This window comes from Chinchilla lanigera, unplaced genomic scaffold, assembly GCF_000276665.1.
Source record: "Chinchilla lanigera isolate Chin_1 unplaced genomic scaffold, ChiLan1.0 scaffold00006, whole genome shotgun sequence".
NCBI lineage: Eukaryota > Metazoa > Chordata > Mammalia > Rodentia > Chinchillidae > Chinchilla > Chinchilla lanigera.
In genome coordinates, this window is record NW_004955407.1 from 11,189,299 (window position 1) to 11,209,738 (window position 20,440).

Below are 20,440 nucleotides of genomic sequence, written 5' to 3' on the forward strand. Positions count from 1 at the left end.
TTTCTATGTCTTGACAAATTTCTCAAGAATTAATGGATTAACTTTATGACAGTTCATGTACTGAATATTCTACAGGCTGTAAATATTATTATTTACAGGTTGTAAATATTATTATTTACATAATCTGTAAATATTATTTGCAGATTATGGGTTCAGTTTCCTTGGGAATGATATCTTTTTTGAAGTTAAGTTGATTCCGGCTATTGCTCTATTCTTTTTTTTTAATCCTTGCCAGAGCATTACAGCAGAAGGGCTGAGCCTGTCCTCAGAGCTGTAGGCCGTTACCTGTTCTTTGTGTGCTCAAATGTAAGCACTAAATGCTCCAGATGGTACCGCAGATGCAGAAAGGTTAGGAGATGTAATCAATTGTCGTACCAGGGAGGCACTCAGTATGATTTTGAGTTTATTGTGAGTCCCTACTGACTGAATTAGAATGTCATGTTCTGTGGCAGGATAGTAATAGATTAGATGCTTGCTCTGCTCTGCTATTCTGGATAAAAAAAGAGGAAAAGCAGTTGGGAACTGCTTTCCTCAGTGGCTAGAATTTCCGTGGTTGTCTAGTAAAGTGTGCTCACCCTCCTCTCACCACACAGTTCAAAGTTTGTAAGCTTTAGTCTTGATATCTGCTCTGTGAACTGAGCAGGCATCATAAAGATATCAGCAAATGTTACAAAATCCTTTGCAAGGAAAGGACTGCAGAGAGGGTAAAGGTTTTAATTTTAAAGGAGTCTGTTGAAAGGCTGTCTTTAGCTTGATCAGGACGTTTTTGAGGAGGTTCTTCTCAGTAATAGTGTAATAGATGTTCACTTGTTAATAGTGTTCCTTCTTGCATGACTTTGGGAATTGTATATTGAGGACAGTTGTTTTTAAAACATTATATTCACAAGTGGAAAAGAATATCATTTATTATGTAGGTGGGAAAATATCAGTAAACACCACAAATCCTCTTAAAAATGACTACTTCTTTAGTAAGTCTGGTATTATACTTTTATTCTTCAAGGCTATACTTTTTTTTTTTTTTGGTGGGGGGATACCCAGAATCGAACTCGTTAAAGGCTATACTTTTGACCATAAATATGGTAACCCATGATCATATAGAGATTCAGCTATTCAAGGCTATCAGGAAATCTGAAAAAATAAAACAAACCATAAACAAACAAAATTTTGGGATGGAGGTACTCTAAGCTATTCTTACAAATATTTGAGAGGTATTTTATGATTGATTTTATAAGGTGCTTCACTGGACATCATACTGTGGCAAATAAAAATAAAAATTTCTGGACTAGAAATATTGTCAGCCTTTGATATGGCACTTGTGAGCTTCAGAGCAACTACACTCAGCTGTAATACTACTCGAATTTGATGACCTCCTGCAAGTTTTATACTTAATCTAAGTGACTGTACTCTGAGAAAAATAAATGGGTCAAATACCAGTGCTTTAGCTGATATTGGTTCTTGATAATATATTAAATCTTCCCTGATAAATTAAATGTATGAATAACTTGAAACATTATAATTATTGCCGTAACAGGTAGATACAAATATTTTTTTCAATAATTCCCTTGAAATAGCTTTGTTAATAATATTATAAGAAAGCTTGAAGTGAAAAAGCATGAAGACATATAATTGTCTTCCTTGGTTTTCTTGAGTTTATGGAATATATTTTCATCTTTTAGTCATAGTTCTGTTTTTAAATAACTCTGTTCTGCTCCATGAGAGACATTTCAGTTCTAAATGCATGCAACCAAATTATCTCTTAACCCTCATTTTCAAACTGCAGTTCAATCAGGATACTCCAGATGGCACACAATGATGGTAAAATTATGCATATGTTACTTTGAGGGATTGAATATGCAAACAGAAGGAGCTGGTTAACTAAGGCTTTCAAATTGCCTTCAGGACTTTACCATTCTCCTACATAATGGGAAAAAGCCTGCAGATAATGTTTTGCTTGGTTTCAGGATTTGACATTTTTTAATATGTCAAATGAAATGCAATTATAATACATAATAGCCCACAAGAAGTTTTGCCAATGTCAATATAAAAGTAAATATTTTCCACACAAGTCAGTACATAGGGGATGGATTTTTGCCTCAGTTTCTCATCAGGCTTCTCTGATTGTGCCAGGTTCCTGGGAAAACAAGGGGAGGAGAAACCAGTAAAAATTTAAATATTTCATATCAGTAGAGTTTTTTTTGTCTACATACCTAAAGGCAATCAGGTCTTCCACTTCTATTCACATAATTTAAGAAAACTATGATAATATTGAAAGGAACTCATAAAAATGACAAAGAAATGTAATTTTGTTCTAATTAACAAAACATCATCAGCTATTCCCCTATTAAATATTTTGTTACAGCTCTATAGTTCTTAAATGTAAAAGCTACTAATTATATCCTATTTGGGGAAATAAGCTTAGTTGAAGAAGTCATATATTTATCAACTTATAATTACACTCTCATCTCGGAACCCTTCCTCAGCTCCAGTGAACCCAGCTTTTAGTTTTAGTAAATTAAGTTTAGCTAACTGTTAGCATGATTTTCTAAAGATTAAAGAATACTGCTAGTGGCTTAGTAGTAAAGCCTTCCATGTGAGGATTTGTACTTTATTAGTATTATTTATACAAATAAAAATAGGAAGATTCTCACTCAAATTCTAACCCAAAACTCAGTATTTTAAAAGGTTTAGTCCTAATGCCCAAGGTGGGTTTGTGTAGATTGGTAACACGCCTTTCTTTCAGTGGTCTAAATTGGAGGTGTTCTTTATAGATATGGCATTGGGTTTTTTTCCTGTATTTTCATGCTTTGATTTTGATGAACATTTTATGCTAAAGGAATTCTTAAAGTAAAACAATTCAGAATCTATGCATAGTAATTGAGCCCTTTAGTTCTGCTGTAAACTTAAAATCATTATTCTCCATTTAAAGCAGACAAATCATGTTACTATACAGTACACTGCTCTGTCATCTCAGTGTTTTGTGGTGGTTGTTTTCAGTGAGCTGGGCTGGAATATTAAACTCCCTTTGCTTCCTCTGCTCTCTCTTGCTGTGCTGGGCACATTTAGGGTTCTGTTTGAAATGGGCAAAAAGCAATTCTGTTGTTCATAAAGGATAACTTGTAAGCTGGTGTGGGTGCCTGCCCATTCTTTATTTTGTGAAAGAATGTGCTATTTTCCAGGCTTTGAATCTCTGGCAACTGGCTTACTGAAACGCAAACGCATTGTTGTGCATAAACAATGAAATGTAAAACATAATAAAAATCTCCTCTTCTGACTGCACTTCGTGCACCAAACACATCAACTCGATAAACCAGTCCAAGTACACCGAGTTGTATCTGTCAGAAACTAATTTTAAGTGTCATGTAAAAACAAAAAACAATACAAGTATAACATTGTAAAATACTGCCTTTAATATTAAGAGATGGACATCCAACATTTGAGAAAAAGGAAACTATATGGTAATTTTAGAGCAAGGGACTCAAATACCCTAGTTGCTGAGAGCTCATGGCGTGGTAAGGCAGTTGTCTTCTAGCATGAACTATTCTTACACAGGTTGTCTGAAGACAGGTTTAGATACTCATGATCTGTTTCTTTTGACCAATTAGGGGAAAGTTCAAGAAGTTCTAGAACAAAAGGTGCACTACTTTAACTGAAAGAATAAAATTTGGCCTGGAGCAAGGTGATAATGTGATTTTTTAGGACTGCCAAAATAAAAGTTACTCACACAAATTTTGCACACAATTTTTTCCTCTTCCATTTGTAAAGTCCCATATGTGAATGTTTTTGTTGACCTACTAATTCTTATTTTTAAATGCTTCCACATTAACTGTCATTTTATATTGTCAGTAAGTGTTTGTGGTCTTGGCTCCATAAGACTCAGGAAAAGAGAGCTTTGAATATCTCCCCTCCCTCCCTTAAATCTTAGATTATTTTTTCCCTCTTATTTTACCCCTCTGTCTTTTCCTCTCTCTTCCTCCCTTGTGTCCTTCCTTTTTTTCTATTTTTCCCCAGGATGATGAAATTAAACAAAATGATATTTCTGACAGAAGGTCAAATTTTAATACAGAAATTACACAGACATTTTAGAATGACAATCAGGAGCAGATTGCTGCTATGGCTTTCATATAAAATGCCTGGTACATCAAGCCACTTCTCCTGGGGCCCAGCAACACTGACATCAAGGCCAGTAAGGCAACAGTGATGCATTCTAGAGCTAGGAGAAAGGGCGTACTGACAGACTGACTGCATGGGCGCTCCTAAGGTGGTGACTTAGTAAATCTTTAGGGTGTCTTGACCATTAAGGAATTCTATTTTAGATCATAAATATGGAGCTTAATGCCTGTAGTAACATGTGACTCCACAGGAGAAATAAAAGCACAGCAGATTATCTGGTGATTTAGATTGATGGCATTATTCAGAAATACAAAAAGGAAGTACAAACTTTCCTGAGTTCTTACTTTGCCATTCTATGTGAGTGAAGAGGAGAATGGAGAAAAATTCAAAAGAAATTATTTTCTTCATGCAGGAAGTTCTTTGAATCAAGTTTGAATTTATGATAGAGCTGTGAGATAAAATACAAGACACACAGATCAGTTTAAATTTTAGCAAAAGCAAGTAATTTTTGTTATTTCAATAGTATTGCACGGTATGTACTTATTGCTTCTCAGAAATTCAAATTTAATTGGCTGCTATATTTTTCCTTTTCCCAACTTTGCCTGTAGTTTCTTAGAGATGTGTTTGAATTGGTAGTGAAGAGAGGACTGAATGACCTCCGGTTAGGCTCTGGGCTGTCCTGATGGAGCTTTTGTTTCTCATTGCACGCTCTGACATTTGTAAAGTTGAGGCCATGCGCCATTGTAACCAGGATGGATGGGCTCAGCATCCCTTGTCCAGGGGCATCTGTATAAAGGACTTACAGAAGTTCAGGAATGTCAACAAGATGCAGCACCAGAACCTGGCTTATTAAATCACCGAGGCCATTGAAATAATATGTGGATTCTATCTTCAAGGATCTGTCCTATGCTAATCAGCGTAACAGTAGCCCCTAACTAAGAAGGTAGTCTGAGCTGCATTATGAATAAAAAATGAAAACAACTGAAGGAACAGTGTCTAACTATTCTTGGCAATATTTCTCATTCTCTCCTATTTCTCCCTTATAAAGATTTTCCTCCCCCAGAGGGAAGAAGACAGAACTTTCCATCTGACACATTAGAACTTCTCCTGGACATTACATCCCAGTAAAAGTTATATGACCAGTCTGTGTGCAAAATTATATAATATTCACATCAAGTTAATTCTCTGTTAAATTAGAAGTATTGTTAATGTCAGGATTAAATCGAAGTGCCTTGTAATGAATCCCCTAAACTTGGGACCTCCTTCGTATAAGAAGACAAGGCATGCACTAATTGAAATATTTCCAGGATAGCAAATCCAGACAATTAAGAAGCTGGTACTGGAATCCTGGGTAATTAGAATACGTTGCAGTTGCTTAACTGAATTTTAAAAAATCAAAACCACTCCATGATAGTTTGAACTATCGTGTTTAAGGGATTACTTTGGGCAATTTTTGGTTACCTTTGATGTAACCCAAATAAGAATTCTAAAGCTTGAGTGCAATGTTTGGAACTCAACCTAGGACAAGAAACTAGGATAAGTTCTGGAAAAGCATAGTGATTTAGATGCTAAGCTTAAACACTATTAGCTATCATAATTCATATTCTACTTCTCAGTTTCTTTATTTAAACAACTCAGGTGGCATTGCTGAATAACCCACTGAGACATTGTAGACATAACAATGGAAACAAAGGACATAGCCCAAATAATGCAAAGCTCCTTTTGTGTATGTGGACCATGAGGAGGTATATGAAGATGAAATACCAATAATAGCTCTCTGAGAAACATAAATGCACACGTTTCCATCCATTCACCCACTCTGCGGATAATTACCAGGAAAAACGTGACTTTTATCCTTAGTGAGAGGGCATATAAATTCAAAAGAGGCAGATAAAAATTTTTCAAACAAAATTACTGAATTCATACATTTTTAACAACAGAGAAGTTAGATGAAGTTACTTTAAAAATTAGTTAAAATGCAAACCCTGGCTTGCTTCACAATCAATTTTTCAAAGAAGTATGAACAGGACTTTAGAATTTAAAGATTGTAATTCGAATGAATATTAATGCTCAAGTGTGTGGAGCGCAGAGGTAACTGACCTCAGACCTCACACAGTGTACAAAGTAGCTGCTTAGCTGGGAAAACCAATTTTTCACCTTTTTTTGTCAGAAATAGGAGACGCTCCACTATAGGCTGGATTTTGTTCCTTGTAGAGGTCAAATCAGTGTCTGCTTGAAAAATTCATGATCCAGAAAAGGTAATTTTTAATGAATATTTATGAGCGATGTCCTTTCTTATCAGAGCTGTGCAAGTTTTCTGAAGCTTGCCACTAAGACTGGCTTGTGATTTTTAGCTGAAAACCTCTGAATCAAAATGAGGAAAATGGACTTGATATACTCTCCTCTGACTCATTTTGACTTTTCCTGTTATGCATCATTGCTGTGTATAAAACAACATTGCTCAGCGCCGTCCCTATCACCACTGTGGCAGCATTCTTTCCATTGCTTTTAGGATCCAAACACCAACATAAAAGAACATTTAAAGGACATTATACCCTTCCCATATTTCTAACCGGAAAAATAATTTGCCTTACAAGGTTGCTAATGACTGGGACCGAGTGATAACAGAAATGCTGTCTTCCTTTGTGGACAGCGGTTCTCACATTTTAATATGTAAAAACAAGAAACTCAGAATATGGAAACAGCTTTACAGCCAAATCCTGATTTTTTTCAGATTTCTACCTGTGTCTGTTAACAGTAGTACAAGCCAAGCAGAAGATATATCTACAACAAAACATTCGATATGTTACTATTATACACACATAGACAGAGAAAATGTTAAAATGTTAATTTATAAATGTAAAACAATGTTGTCTGTTTTCATTTATTCAAAGAATATTCAACATTGTCAAATGCCCTTTTGATAAAGTTATTCTTAGTCTAATAGATTGTAGGAATAAAACAACATCGTGAAAATTATTCATCTTGCCTATACACTAGTAAAGTATTTTAACTTTCAGCTTCTGCTCTTTTGTAATATGAAATCTCTTTATAACATGAAATTACCACTTTGCCACTTATGGATTTTCCCCTCAAGGTAGGATGGAATAGACACACATTTTCATAATATTAGTCTTCATATGGTTTATGAAATGTTTCTCTGATGAATTAGAATGACAATCTATTTGTCATCATAAACATTAGAGGAGCACATGATAAATTGGAATATTGTATTTTATAGAATCTAAAACTAAATTCATAAGTCTGGTATCATTAGCTTTCATAGAGAAGAAATTTCTGATATATACATATATATATATAATCGATTATAAATCATGTTTATGTTTATTGTTTTCTAGTGTTCCAAAGCATTTGAAGTAAAGGCCTGTAAAATATAATTCATTCTACACATACACACACACACACACACACACACACACACACACACTGAAACCCAAGGATTTATACTGAACCAAGTGCTGTTTTCATAATTCGCACTCGCCTCCTGGCCTCTGCCTCAGCAGCAATGCTTTACTTGGAGTACTCCTTCTAACTCACTACAGATCTAGTCGCATCCCGTATGTAACCTCTTGGAGTCCTATTTATTGTCTAGGTCTTAGATTAGGCAGTGATGCTCCCTTTAGAAAGCCTAATTTCATTACGCGAGACAGAGAAGTTTTTTGCGCTTTCTCCAATTATATTGCATTTGCCCGCCGTTATTGCATTGCGGTTGTCTGCTAACAGAATCACCCTTCATATTAAACGATTGCTCTGCCTGAGGCTCGTTCACCATGGTACTCTTTGATCCTGGCATGCACACTCATTAATTTGGTCCATCTTTATTTACTGAAGGCATAAAAAGCATAAAATTTAAGTTCAGATTCTGCAGTGCATTTTGAAAAACCAACTGATTGGATGAGAGCATGCTGATAATTAATGTGTAGCAATGCAGCAGAAATCAGTAGCGGGTGATGAGTCAAATTGGAGCTCTTCTTGTATCCTTACATCTCCAAGCCTCACCTTACTGAGGGTGCCCCTTAGTGCTCTGCTGATCTGAATGTCCAGTGAGTGTTAATTAATTCTAAACTTACGTTTCCATAGGAAAAACTCTCCCAAAGTATTGGAATGTAGAATTAGAAATAACTCAGGAGGCAGATTTTCTGATTTTTTATTTCTACTTTTTCTTTATTTTGAAATACCTTAACTTATTAGTTAGTTAATCATTCATATGTCAATCAATCATATGAAGCCAATCATTCATATGCTCATCTAAGTAAAATGGTACTTGATAGGACATGGTTATTGGATGTTAGTGAATACTGATGGTTCCATATACACATTTTCTTTAAAATGCTTTCATCTTAAAATGACTTCTTATCATTCTTCTTATTATGGCCTATATTAGAATTTCCCTTCAGGGGATAGGAGAATCTGGTAATAAGTAGGATGCCGGGTCAGATGTGTTTGTAGACATCTTCAGGAATCCTTTCTTCAATCTGGAGTGTATAATCAGACTTGTTGATTGGCAAATCCTCAACTTCAATGTTTTTCCTTGTAATGAAAGAGCTACTGATAAGCAAGGGCAAGCACAAGGGTTTTAAACTGAGCCTTAGCTATTATGATACAGTAAGCATAGTAATGTGCCACTGATATTTTATTTCTTCTTTATTAGTATATATCTGTAATACATAATAAATAAATTCATCATGGGAAACTGGTGTACATGCATATTGCACCTCAGTCCTTTTTACTTTCTTCCATCTACCCCATCCTCAGATCCCCCTCCAATCTCCACAAATTCCCTTTGTCCTATCATCTGTCTTTTATTTTGCTTCTAAATTACTTATACATTGGGTGTCTCATATGAGAAACAATGTGACATTTAATTTTCTCTAATTTATTTCACTAAGCATCCGTTTTCCTACAAATGATTCACATTTACCCTTATTTATGGCTGAGTAGGACAACATTGTGCATATTTACATTTGCTTTATCCACTAATTTGTAGATGGATATATATGATGCTTCTAAGATTTAGCTACTATGACCTGTGCTGCTATAAACATGGATATGCATTTATCAGTGCAGTAAGAGGTCTTTAACTCTTTCTGAAAGATACCTAGAAGAGGAATAGCTGGTTTCAATGGAATCTCTATTTTAGCTTTCTAAGAAAGCTCAATGCTGTTTTCTATAATGGTTTTAAGAGTTTATGTCTCACTCAACAATTTACAATTGTTCTCCATCCGTACAAACTAGTGGTTGTTTTTGTTTCTTGAGTTTATGAAGTAAGACAGAATTTCAGTGTTGTATTGATTTGCATTTCTCTGATGGTCAAAGATGCCAAGCACATTTTCATCTACCCACTGGACATTTGTACTACTTCTTTTGAAAAGTGTCTATTGATTTCAATCGTCCGTTTTTTAAAGGTCTCACTGTGTAGTTCAGGCTGACCTTAAATTCTTATGTAAGCCAAGGTGGCCTTGAACTCATGGCAGTCCCCTTGCTTCACACTCCCAAGTGTTGGAATTGCAGACATGCACCACCATGCAGAACCTTCAATAGCCCATTTTTTGATAGAGTATTTTTATTTTGGGGGTATATTTTCTGATGTGTTTATATATTCCAGATGTTAGTCATCTGTCTGAAGATTGGGTGGAAAAATTATTTTTCCATTCTGTCTGAGGCCTCTTTACTCTGTTGTTTCTTTTTCCTTTGCTATGTAGAAGCTTTTTATTTGGTAAAGTCCCATTTGCTGATCGTTGGTGCTAGTACTTGTTCAAGTGGTGTTTTTTTCAGAAAGTCCTTGCCCTGTTTATGTCTTTAAGATTTTTAGCAATTTTATTCTCCTAACTTGTTAATTTTATCTGATTCTATATGTGTTTGATTCATTTTCTTTTGATTTTACTGCAGGGTGAGAGACATGGATCTATTTTCATTCTGCACATAGATAGTCAGTTTTTCTAGCACTGTTTCATAAAAGAAGCTATCTTTTTAGCATATGTTTCTGGCCCTTTTGTCTAAGACAAGGTGGCAGAAGGTGCCTTGAGTTGTTTCTGTATCAACAATTCTGTCCTGTTCATCAATATGTCTGTTTTTATGACAGTACCATACTGCTTTTTTATATCTCTAGAGCTTTGCAGTACAACTTGGATTGCAGGATTGTGGTACCTCTTGCTTCACTCCTGTTTGTCACGATTGTTTTCGCTATTGTAGGTCTCTTCTGTTACATATAATTTTAAAATTGTTTTTTGTATTTCTGTGAAGAATAATATTGGTATTTTGATTGGAATTATGCTAAAACTTCATATTATTTTTAGGGATATGGCCACTTTGACTATATTAGTTCTGCCCACAAAGAAACAGGGGATGACTTTCCATAACCTGATCTCCTCTTGAATCTCTTTCCTCAGAATACTATATGTTGAGGTAGAGAGGTCTTCTACTGTCCTGGTTAGGTTAGTTCCTGAGTGTTTAAATTTTATGAAACTATCATGAGAATGGGGTTGTTTTCCTGAAGTCTTTGTCAGTGGATACACTTGTCTTTCCCAGTTTTTAAGAAAACACTTTTAGTTTTTTCCCATTTAGTATGATGTTGCCAAGAGATTTGTCATTAATGCCTTTTACAACCTATACCCATTTTTGTCAGTTTTTTTTTTTTTTGTCATGAATGGATATTGGATCTTGTGAAAGATTTTTCTTCATTTCCTAAGATGATTGTGTGATGTTCCCTTACTTCTATTCATATGATATTATATTTATTGATTTACATATATTGAACCATCTTTGTATCTTTGGAATGAAGCCAAATTGGTCACAGACCATGATCTTTTTGATGGTTTGTTGCATTCTACTTGCCACTATCTTTGTGAGGATATTTGCCTCTATGTTCACTAAAGGGATTACTCTTTAGGTTTTTTTTTTTTTTTTTTTTTTTTTGTCATATCTTGTCTTGTTTTGGAACCAGGGAAATGCTATGTTCTGGGAATGAATTTAGTGGTGTTACTTCTATTTCAGTTTCATGGAAGAGTTTGAAGAGTGTTAACAATAGACTTTCTGTGACATTATTATAGAATTCTACAGTGAATCTGTCAGATTGTAGGCTCTCCTTAGTGGGGAAGATTGGTATTGACTCAATTTCATTGCCTTTTATTGGTCTTTGCACATGTAGTATCTCCACTGTACCTTCACTTAAGTTATTAAGCTGGTTACTAGCCAAACCAGAAGACCCTGAAGGATGACTGTAATCTATGGCAAATTTAAATAAGTATTTGTGCATGGTGTAGCTGTTCTCTTACAAGTAGAATCTTGTTAAACACAGCAAAGTGGTATTAAATACATGATACGTGAACATTGATTAGCTAAATAAATTCTGGTACATTTTTATTTTTTAATTGACACATAATATTTGAGTGTACATGGGGTACTGCCTGGCAACTTGATACATGTACACAATTTGTAATTGGCAAATCAGGATAATTAACAGTTTGAGCTCCTTAAAAACTTATCATATTTTTGAATTGGAAACTTTTGAACTCCTCTCTTTCAGTTCTTTACAAAATAGATAATAATTTTATCTAAAGTATATTTGCTTTGTTGTGCTTTAGAACATTAGAAAGTATTCCTCTTGTGAATGTATTTTTGTATCTATTATCTATCTTCCCTCCCTCCTACCCTTCTTGTCCTCCTGCCAGTTAATGGTCATGATTCTACCCTCTACATTGATGAGATCAATATTTTTTAACTTTTCTGCATGCATAAGAATATGTGGTATTTTTCTTTCTGTGTTTGGTTTATTTTGCTTAAAATAGTGTCCTGCATTTGCACTCATGTTGCTGTCACTAACAGGTTTGCATTCCTTTTAGGATTGGATAACGTTCCATTTTTGTTAAAGTAGATCACATTTCCTTTTCCTTTCTGTCTCCATTTGTGGACACCCTTAACTGGTTCCATGTCATGGCTAATGTGAATACTTTTACTATAAACACAGGAGTGCGAGTATCTCTTTATATACCAATTTCATTTCTTTTGGATATATATGCATCCAATAGTGGGATAACTAGATCATACATAATGAACTATTTTCTATTCCTATGAGTGAGGGCTTTCAGAAGCAGTTCACATTCACAGGTTGCTGAGGAGAGGAAACAGAGGAGTCTTGACCCAGTTCTTGGCTTTGTGCTGTCATTGTCTAGTTTGGCCCATCATGACATTGCACAGAACATCACACTGTGGCACTATATTTATTGTCAGATAGTCAGACCAGTTGAACAAGAAGCTGCAAGCACATTGGAAGCATTTTGAAAATCATATATTCCATAAGTGACAGTTTTAGGGGACTATCACAGCAGCATCATGTGCTGTGTTGGAGGACATTTTCTGTAAAGAAAAATACATGATTGTGTTTTGCACACTTTTCACCTCCATGAAGAAAGTAAACTTGTAGGCCTACTTGAGTGTACAAGTAACAGATTCTATACCTAGAAATACTTCTCTAACCTACATCCACTGAGTTACACTAACTAAGTTTGAAAGGAGTCCAGATAAAAACTCAGTAAGAGCTTTATGCACTGTGGCACAAGCAGCCTTTATGCTCAAGCCATTCAACTCAGAAGACCCTGTGGTATTAGATACATCTATGATTTGTAAGTGTAGTATACAGTCTGTGGCCAGACTTTATAGGAGGATAAAAACTTATATTTTGGGATTCTGAAGCAAGACCTTGCAAGCCACATAACAGAGTTACACACCAATTGAGAAAGAGCTTTGAGTATGCTACTTGTCTCTAGAAAAGACACAATGCTTAATCGTGGGGCACTGGATATCTTGCAGCTATTATACCTACAAGCTGACTTCTGTTAGACTTCACAAGTCATAAGACCTAGTGACTTTGTCAGCACTCCCTTTTAAGAACGAAGTGGTATACTCACTATAATGGTCCATTTTATACGTGAACTTGACTGGAATAAAAGGTGCCCCTGTAGCTGTTAAGAACATCTCTAGATATATTTGGAAAATAATTCCATAAGAGATTAGCATCTGAATTGGTAAACTGAGTAAAGAAGAATACTTATAATGTAGGCAGATGTTACTCAATTTATTGAGGATTTAAGAATAACAAAAATGGTGTATGAAGAGTGAAATTTTTCTCTGTATATGACCTGGGACATACAACCTCTCCTGCCTGCAGACATTGGTGCTCCTCATTCTCCAAGCTTCAGACTCTGATCAGGTCTTTGCACTGAATTACACTACCACTTTTCCTGCTTCTTCAGCTTGCAGATAGAAGACTGTGGGACTTTTTGCCTTCTATCACCACAGAAGACAATTCCCATAATAAATCTACCTTATCTATCTATTCTTCTATTGATATGTCAACCTATTGATCTATCATCCATCTCCTATACTTTCAATGAACCTGGAGAATGCTGATTCATAAACTCAGAATTCCAGATTCTCTGATCATCTGGCACTGCTACACTTACATTCATGTTTGCTGGAAGATTTCGTATGATCAATATATAGTGGTGAAAAAAGATGAGTTTAGTTCACAGATGAGTGAATTCAGTGTGTACTTACAAGTTAAAAAAAAAACAAAACAAAACACCTACTTTTGCTCTAGAACCCAAGTCCTAAACAAACATTAACGGCTGGCTGTCAATGTAGATTTTCTCAGTGAGCAGACTTTTGATAATTCATCTTGAGTGGAAAGCATTGCTTGAAGCAATGTGTTAAAGCATGGGTCATGTTAAATAGCTGGGTCTTTTGGTAGGTGGCCCAGAAGAAAATGTCAGGGGACGTTGAAGCCTGAGAAAGAGATATATGTGAACCTGTAGGAGTAAGGGTGTATGATGTGTCATCTTTCACCAGAGATTATCCACATTGGAAGAAACAGACATTAGATAACAAACTAGAGAAAAACAACTCAGTCAGTAGATATCATCCAGCCTCTGACATTGGTCAGCGCAATCGTGACACAGTGGGTACCTACATAGAGCAGCTATGGTGAAGCCCATGCAAACAAGCTATGCATGAGTTCAGCAGCATGGCTCCACACATCAAGGTGGAGGTGGAACTGCTGCATTCCGAGTGGTGGCAGAATGGACCAATGATGAGCTACCTACAATGCCTTCCCCTAAGACCAACCAGACACTTGGTAGCAATTTGCTATTGTTGAGTCCCTTGACCCTTGGGAATGGAATCAACACATGCTTTATTATGGATCCATTGTTACCAGCTGTAGTCCATGGCTACCTACATGGGGATTTGACTGTGTAGCTACATAGAGATCAGGGGCTAGGGATTTAGCTCAGTGGCACAGTGCCTGCCTGGCAAGTATAAGGTTGTGAGTTCGATTCCTGGTACCACAAGAAAAGCATAACAAAAACAAACAAACATACATAGAGATCACCCTTAGAAGAGCTACACACTCAGTTGAATACTGCTACCTTGGAATTCTTAATAAGTTTTAAACAAATAATACCACATTTGCACTTCTTTTGGGACCAACAAATTATGTAGCCAGTCCTGCTGTAGCTTGGGCCAACTTTTGTATGTGCAGCCTTATAAAGCATATAATACATTAAGGTGATGTTATCCCCAGACATCAGAAGAGATCAAAGGACTCACTTTCTGGGAAAGGAAGTAGCATTCAGTGCTCCTATTATATGCTACAACATCCTGAGGCAGGCAGCTTTATAGAACAATGGAAGGTCTGCCAGTTCATCTGAGTTTCAACTTGACTGCACTAAGAGAGTTCTGGGGAGGTGAGTGGGTCATGGAGATGCTATACACCTCAGTGGATTAATCTACTGATGTTCACAACCTAATATGTTGCCAAAAGATAGGGTCCAGTTAGAGGAAACAGGTCACTAGAGGCAGGCTCTTAGGGGACATGTCTCTTGCTGATGCTCTTTCAGTGCACTGCTTACCAGATACCATGAAACCAACAACTTTCATGTACTCTACCCTTCCCCCATGGTGCTCTCCCTTTCCTCAAACCTACACCAGTGGAACAAGAGGACCTTGGATTGGAACTTCTAAAGCTGTGCCAAATAAACCATTTCTTCCTTTAAGTTAAATTTTGTATGTCAGGCATTTGTCCCAGTGTTATGGTTTATGATTTGTGTCTAGATGTTCCCCCAAAGCCTCATATGGTCATGGGGGGGGGTTGAAGGCTACTAAGTCTAGAGTTTGTTATTGATTTGTGGTCCAAAGCTGGGATTAAGTGTGTGAATGCTATAGTTGCCCTAGGGTTAGTAGCCTATATACAATATAAGGAACAGCAAAGGTCTCTCCCTCTCTCTCTCTCTCTCTCTCTCTCTCTCTCTCTCTCTCTCTCTCACACACACACACACACACACACACACACACACATTGCTTTTTTTATTGCCTGCCTCCATGAACGGTTACCCCTCTGTCATGTGCCACCCTGCCTTGGAGACAACTGATTATGGACTGAAATCTCTCCAAACTGAGCTAAATAAACCTTTCCTCCCTTAACTTTGGGCATTGGGTATTTTGTCTTAGCAACAAGAAAAGGAACTAAGACATTCAGCAAAAGGAAAGCTGACCAATACAGAGTTCTTGTCTTAAGTGTGGTTGAGGCTCTAATCTACACAGGCAGTGATTTCCAAGATACATCTGTATCTTCAAAAAAGAGAATATTCAGTTCTGAAAACAAAGGATAAAATTAAGAGTGGCCCCACTTGTAATCACCCCTGGTGACTTGCTTGACGGAATGTGTGATTTCCATCTTAGCAAATTTATTAGCCTCTGGAGGTCTAGAGATACTTATTATCCCAAAGGAAATGCTTCTGCTAGAGGACAGGGTGACAGCTCCTTTTCAGTTTTGAGCTGTTGGCCATCAGGTCATTGCAAACTTCTTGCAGGAAGACACAGACGGGGGAGGGAGGCAAAGGGAAGGGTAAGTAAAGTGATTTAAAGTGTGTTATGCACATGGACCAGTTCGTCAGAATTAATGGGAAACATGTATTAACAAAAATTTAAAAATAAAAAAAATTAAATTCATAAAAGAGACTCCCAGGAAAGCAGAGGGATCACTGTGCTGGCAGAGTTGACTGTGACTCAAGAGTTAGAAATGCTGCTATTTAACAAAAGAAAGTAAGAGTAGATACAACGTATGACTGTACGATACATTTGCTGTTTAAAATTTAAAAAGAATAATTACAATAAAAGACATGCTGCCATCAATGCCCCCCAAACTTCCCTCCTTTACTTCAAACACACCCCTTGTTCTTGTTACTTTCTGCTGCAGTGCGGAAAGTGCTCCTTTGTGGGTTTTGCTGTGGCTGTCTTGATGTTCTGGAACGACTCAAAATATTTACCTAGCCTGCTCATTCTGACTTTGGAAAAGATCCAGTAGTTGCCCGGGGTCGAATGCGGCTAGTAAAGTCGATAAAGACACACCTTAGTGTTTTTACGCACTTGCCCTTCTGGGAGATGAAACTTGGCAGAAGCATTCACTGTAGTTTTGGTCATACCTCATAAATACACATAAGAAAACTTTCAGAACTGCTTCAGAAAGTGACAATAAAGAGGTGGAATAAGTGTTTAAAGCAGAGGTGAGTATACCAAAGAGGATTAATGACAATGTGACTTTTACTGCAAATATTTTTAATTTAACCATGTATTGTATATTTTGACCACAACTTTTACCACCACGAAGTGACCCACTTGCTCTCTCTTGGTACTGTGTATCCAAGTGTGACAGAAAGGGAGCAAGTGTGACTGGAGCAAGTGTGACAGACAGGGAGCAAGTAATGGCTGGAGAAGGACCTGCTGCCTAGGTAGGGGCTCAGAGTCCTCAGTGATGATGGTCTGGGCAACCCCCACATTAGTCATGTCAGCCTGCAAGCGTGCTAGTAAAGAATATTGGAAGAATATTAAATTGTTAATAAAGGAAGGAGCTCATTAACAACAAATCACTCTGAGAAGAGTTGCGTTGATGAGACTACAGTTTATCCACTAACCTTCCTCATGTAAGTTTTACCAGGAATATATACCCTCCAGAATCCTGGAAGAGATGTTTACAGATACGGTCAACTTCTGAAATAAAGCAAGGGGATTTGAGATGCACTCATGTGTCTAAGATCACTAGCATAAAATAGGTACCCAATAAAGTTTTCTTAAATTAATCCACTTTAGGTTAAATAATTGAGAAGCTGATGATACAGGTCACATTGATGAACAAGCAACTTAGAGACAAATAGGCAGTTCTGTCAGAACACTGCCTTCTGCATCTGTCATGTGACTGGCAATGACTTGACTTTGGAGTCAATGAATTTAATAAGACATCTTCCACCACTGAGGGACCACAGTGGGTAAGAGGTTCTTGCTAGGGTATGCTAGGGAGGCCAGCTGTCCTCACAAACATATCCTTACCTAAAATCTATAGCTTGATGGAGATGATTTTGTTTCAGTGTCTGATGCCTAGTTTTTCAGTTTCCAAAATAATTTTCTATCCATTCATTTAAAGTTGATATTGTAAGAGCAAAAAGATCTGAGGTTCTGCTGCACAGCAGGGTGTACATCGATATTAATTATGTACTGCATGTTTGAAAATTCTAGAAGAAAGTATTTTTGAAGTTTTCATCACAATGAAATGATAAATGTTTGAGTAGATAGATTTGCTTTTACCAGATTTGAACATTACACAATGTGTACATGTGTACCTCATGTGTGCACTTTTTATGTGTATAGGTATGTAACATTTTTAATGCTGATTCTGTGTATGAACCAGACTGATACTATATTAACTTATCTGAATCTTTCTAACTCTAGAATATTTGCCTCATATCCTATGGACACTTTTCAGAATCAGGGCACACTGTTATGCCTAAATAGATAAATATGGACTCAGATTAAAATAAAGCTGTTAGGAAGCAATTTCTAATCCAGATAGGATAAAGTCTTGTGAAACATCCTTGAACATAAGAGAAAATGATTTCCACATTTTCTAATGTCTCATATTCCTTGAGTTCAACGTGCTTCTTCCATTTTGAATAAAATAAAAACACCATCTTGCTATCACACTTAATTTTTTTCTCCTCCTTTTCATTTTGACCAGTGCTCTTAATTATAATCACACTCCAGCACTGCATTGTTTTGACTATTCACAGATCATGATTTTTTATGAAGAACTGGCTGTTTATTGTGGTGGAGTTTGGGTTGATCTCTATCTTCTCAGCTACACATTTAAAATTCCTTTCAGTTACTTTCCAGATGTGTTCCTATTATACTCTAGAACTTGTAAAAGTGATCATTATTGACTTTGTGAAGAATCCCCTGCTATGATGGCCCAAGGTTATGCATCATCTAATATGTGATTTGGAAATTTGCAAGTTGATATTTACATATCAACATTATGAAGAAACACTATCTTGTATAGGGCAGAGATCATGTGAGCATTCTGCATAATGCAGACTTGATAAATATCAAATGACTACATCTAAATTAAAATAACATTTGCTCATATCCTGGCTCTACAGAGATAGGTATTTTTTCTTAAAGATGCGGGGTTGACTAATGATTATGAACTTTGACATCTCTCTGACTGAAAATAAATTGTGCATACCAAATGAACTCTTACGTAGGTTCAAAATTTAACCATCTATGATCATAGACTATGACTAGGGAAGATTCTTTTTTCACAGGTCTATATACACACTAGCTCCTGGTGATAATAGTACATTAACAGCTAGTTACTAGGGAATCAACTGAGCCTCTAGAGACTTTTGCAGAGGAGAAAAGGGAACTAAAGAGATAATTAGAAAGTACAATTCATGTATCATTAAAAGGGAATCAGCATGTTGTATATTTAAATGATAAATCTCTTTATTAAGAGTTTGAAGTGATAGAAATGTTCAGACTCCACAGATAATTCAGATACCATGAAAGATCTAATAGTGAAATATGTGTAATTATCATTTAGACTTCTGAGCAGCGCAGGAAGAGGCAAGTGGGCTTTGGGTTTGATTGAAAGACCTGGGAGAAAGTGTATTCAGTGTGTAAACCTCTAGATATATAGTCAAGAAAGCTACTGTATTTTGCTTCTCAGATACAGCTAAAAAAAAACCTGAGGATGGTTCCCCGCCTATAGGAAGTAATGTTATAATCACTACGGTTTTCAATACAGAAAATGTATTTAAATTTACTTTTCATTTCACTCAGCCTTGTATAATGAATATCCATATCTAATTAGTGAATTTATACCATTATTTAGTACAATAAAGCATAAAAAGGAGGCCATAATTTCCAGGAGTCAATGGCTACCCAACAAGTCACCCTCTCAGTCATACGGTCTTCAGTTAGTGATGGTGAATGTCACTAATGTCCTGGAAGTGTTAATTTTGTTAAATAGAGACAAGCAACACACACTCAGTTTGCTTTCTAGAGACAATAGTCCATTTTCTTTAGCATGCCATCAATGAAAGGGATAAGGTATACTGGAAGACTTTTGAAAGTTGCAGTAACTCAAAGAAGACTAATTTGACATTTACAGAAATGTTTAGGGATAAATATCAGCCAATACAGAATGAGCTCTCCAAATCTATGAGAATATCAAACTGTGTTTTTGATTTAACAAAATAACTCTTAAAAATAAAGACCGTTTAAATATTGAAATGAAAATTATTAATCCAAATGTCAAATATGATAATTATAAATATGACATTTGTATATCCATTAACAATGTGTAAAATGATAAAAACTTCCTGATACTTCACTACTCCTCATCTTCCAAGTATCTTGTTACTGTTTTTGGGAAATTGAGGTAATCAGATCTCTGGGGACACAAATACAAATACTGTATATACTGACAATAAATACTGTTTAAAAATCAGTTAAGTATTTTCCATAAAGGGAGACAGGTTTACGTATTTTGTAATAAAAAAACATAATTCAAATAGATTTTAATATTGAAATATTTTCTAGGATATTGGTTTTAAAATATTCATTAAACAGGGCCAATATTTTAAGATTCCCAAAGATAATCATTTCTCCAAATTAAATATTATGAAATTAACCTAGTAAAAATGTCTAACAGTCCACATTTCATTTGTATGTAGGTATGAATTCCAGGTGTAGGTAGGTGGGTGTTTATACACCCACACTGCCATGTTATATGATGATAAAATCCTCCACACTTGTTGGAAAGATTTTCTATTCTTCTTACTCATTCTTTCCATTCTTGTTTCCTTCTTGTCATCTTTAATTTCTTCTCTTTCATTTTTGTGGTTCAAGCCATTAAAAACCAGTTTTAGTAACCAAGTCTTTTGTGCAATTGAAGGAAACACTGGAATATATTTAGCAA